Genomic DNA, 3,755 nt, shown 5'->3' on the forward strand with positions numbered 1-3,755 from the left:
GTAGGAGGAGAGAAATTACTCCTGCAAGTTGTTCTCTGATCAGTGCATGCGTGTGTGCGAGCATGCGTGTGTGCGTGTGTGTGTGTGTGTGTGTGTGTGTGTGTGTGTGCGTGCGTGCGTGCGTGTGTGTGTGTGTGTGCGTGCGTGTGTGTGTGTGCGTGCACACATACACACATAATAAATAAATGTAAATAAATAAATTTAATAAATAAATGTAAATATAAAAACAAGGGCTGGAGAGATGACTCAGTGGTTAAGAGCATTGACTGCTCTTCCAGAGATCCTGAATTCAATTCCCAGCAACCACATGGGGCTCATAACCATCTGTAAAGGGATCCGATACTCTTTTCTGGTTATCTGAAGACAGCAATAGTGACAGTGTACTCACATACATAAAATAAAAATACAATCTTAAATAAAATAAAGCTGGAGCTGAAGATGTAGCTCAGTGGTAAGGCATATGCCTAGCATGCCCAAAACCCTGGGTTCAATCCCCCATATGCCAGACACACGCCTTTAGTCCCAGCACTTGGGAGGCAGAGGCAGGTGGATCTCTGAGTTTGAGGCCAGCTTGGTCTACTTGCTTTGTAGCAAGTTCCAGGTCAGCCAAGGTTATATTGTAAGACCCAGTCTCAAAACAAAACAACAGTAGCAACATCAAATGAAACTGTAAGGGGCTTGAAGATAGGAGGTCAGGACACGTGATATAAAAGTCATCGAGGGATAATACTGGAGGTTAAAGGTTTAAACAGGGGTGGGACAGGTGAACTGGAGAAGGGCTAGGGTAGGGATGGGTTATTCAAATCCAAGAACGTATGGAAAGTCATTATGAAAACTTTCTGGTCATGGTGTCACATACCTTTAGCCCCAGCATGAGTGAGGCAGAGGCAGTCAGATCTCTGAATTTGAAGCCAGCCGGGTCTACAGAGTGAGTTCCAGGAGAGCCAGAGCTACACAGAGAAACCCTGTCGGCAAAAACAAAAACCAAAAGCAAGAGAAAAAGCTGTCAGGATGGGCTTGTATGTGGTAGGGTGCTGTTAATTTAAATTATTTAGTGTGTGTGTGTGTGTGTGTGTGTGTATGTGATATGCATGCACGGGATTCAAACACACAAGGGCACATTTGTGCTATGGCGTGCATGTGAAGGTCAGAGACCAAGCTGTTAGAATTGGTGCTATAGACCATGTAACTCAAGGCTTGAACTTGGTATTAGCATTCCTTCTAGGCTCTGCCCACCAGTTATCTGGCAACAGCCAGGTAGGCCTGCTTCCTATACAAAGGGTTTACTATAAAAGGGGCTCCTTGCTCTCTTATTCTCTCTCTCTTCTCTCCCTGACCCCTTTCTCCCTCTTTCCTCTTTCCCTTCCTTCTTTTCTTTTCTCTTCTCTTCTTTTCTTTTCTTTTAAAGATTTATTTATTTATCATATGTAAGTACACTGTAGCTGTCTTTAGACACTCCAGAAGAGGGCGTCAGATCTTGTTACAGATGGTTATGAGCCACCATGTGGTTGCTGGGATTTGAACTCCAGATCTTCGGAAGAGCAATCAGGTGCTCTTACCCGCTGAGCCATCTCACCAGCCCCCTTCCTTCTTTTCTTCTCTTCCTCCTCCTTTCTCCTCTCTCTCTCTCTCTCTCTCTCTCTCTCTCTCTCTCTCTCTCTCTCTCTCTCTCTGTCTATTTCTGCCTCTACTTCCTTCTCAACTCTCCTTCCCATGCCCTACATAAACTCCACTCTAAACTATACCCATCTTATGGTTGGTACCTTAGGGGGAAGGGATGCTTCAGCATGGCCTGGCAGAGGCACTCCCTTCCACCTCACCATACCTTGTTCTACAAAACATATCCCGCCCCCCCCCCCCTTTTTTTGTTTAAAACACACACTTGGGTTGTTGGGAAGTGACTTTACCCAGTAAGCCATCTCACTGCTCCCAGCCCCCCCCCGACTTTTGTAAACTACTTAAATAATGCATTTTTGGTTGGTTGGTTGGTTGGTTGGTTGGTTTTGTGACACGGTTTCTTTGTACAGTGAGAACAGACAGAGACAGCCTTGCCTATACTGAAACTTGCTCTGTAGACCAGGTCGGCCTCCTGCCTCTGCCTTCCAAGTGCTGGGATTAAAGGTATGTGCCACTACCACTGGCTTAAAAAAAAAATAGACTTGGAATGCAGGTACCTTGCACGGGTGAATAATGCTTCCCCTAGAAGATATGGTTTATTAAATGAAAATCTTGGTGTTAAGATGGGATATCTCCCCTGTAAGTACCTGGTTAGGACGGCCTCAGAGACTCCCAGAATAACACAGGCTATTGCCATTGCTCTCGGTTGCTGTTACAGGGTTTCTTTGGTTGAAATAAAACACTATGACCATAAGCATTTTGGGGAAGAAAGGGTTTATTCTACATCAGTCTACAAACAGTACCAGAGCTATCCTTGACTACATAGTGAGTTCAAAGCTAGAATGGGCTCCATGAAACCCTGTCCCTAACCAAACATAACAAAGCCATGGGTTGGTAGCACACACATTTGATCCTTACACTTGACAGCCAGAAGCAGGAAGGTCTCTGAGTTCCAGGCCAGCCTGGTCCACAGAGAGAACTCAAGGACAGCCAGGGCTATGCAGCGAAACCCTGCTTGAAAAAACCCAAAACAAATTACAAAATAAAACAACACAACAACAACCGCACAAATGGAAAGAAACAAAACCCTACACAGTCCCAAACCAGAAGCTTTGGTCCAAAGAGACAGTTTATCAAGTAAAAGTTCTTTTTTTTTTTTGGTTTTCTTTTGGTTTTTTTGATCGCTGGGGCCTCCAAAACAGAATGGCACACATCTGTAATCTTAACCGTCTTAGCCGGAGGAGAGAGGCAGAGACAGGAGCATTGACCAGAAGCTCCAGGGCAGCCAATCTGAAGCAAGCACTGAAACAGGACAGACTCTTCTCCCTTAACAAGCTGGAAGTTCTCCTCCAATCTCCACATGTAAATTGTAGCACACACAGGCACATTCACAGACACACACTCAATGATGATATAAACGAAACTGAAACAAACGAGGTTCAAAAGCCAATACTTGCTCTAAAACTTCTCTAGACTCACTTCTACTTCTGCCATCTGTCAATAAAACAAACAGTAGGTAATAATATATAGAAAAATGAGTGGGGGGCTGGTGAGATGGCTCAGTGGGTAAGAGCATGGACTGCTCTTCCAAAGGTCCTGAGTTCAAATCCCAGCAACCACATGGTGGCTCACAACCATCCATAACAAGATCTGACACCCTCTTCTGGTATGTCTGAAGACAGCTACAGAATATAATATATAATAACTAAATCTTTAAAAAAAAAAAAAGAAAAAAGAAAAATGAGTGGGTAGCTAGGATTGAGACACGGCCCTGTATTGCTTGTTTTCATAAGTTGTTTTTTTTTTTTAACTTATTTTGAAGATTTTGATTTTATTTTTATTTTACATATATGGTTGTTTTTCCTAATGTGTGTGTAATGCCCATGCAAACCAGAAGAGGGCATGAGATCACCTAGAACTGGAGTTATGGATGTAATGTGGGTGCTAATAACCTGGGTCCTCTTGAAGAGCAGTCACTGTACCATCTCTTCAGCTCCCTTTGGGCAATATTTAATCAGAACAACAAAGAAACAACTTAAAAGGACAACTTTTCAAGATTCTGTCTCAAAATAAGAAGTAACAATGGAGCCGGGCGTGGTGGCGCACGCCTTTAATCCCAGCACTCAGGAGGCAGAGGC

This window comes from Mus pahari, chromosome 13 (assembly GCF_900095145.1).
Source record: "Mus pahari chromosome 13, PAHARI_EIJ_v1.1, whole genome shotgun sequence".
Taxonomy (NCBI): domain Eukaryota; kingdom Metazoa; phylum Chordata; class Mammalia; order Rodentia; family Muridae; genus Mus; species Mus pahari.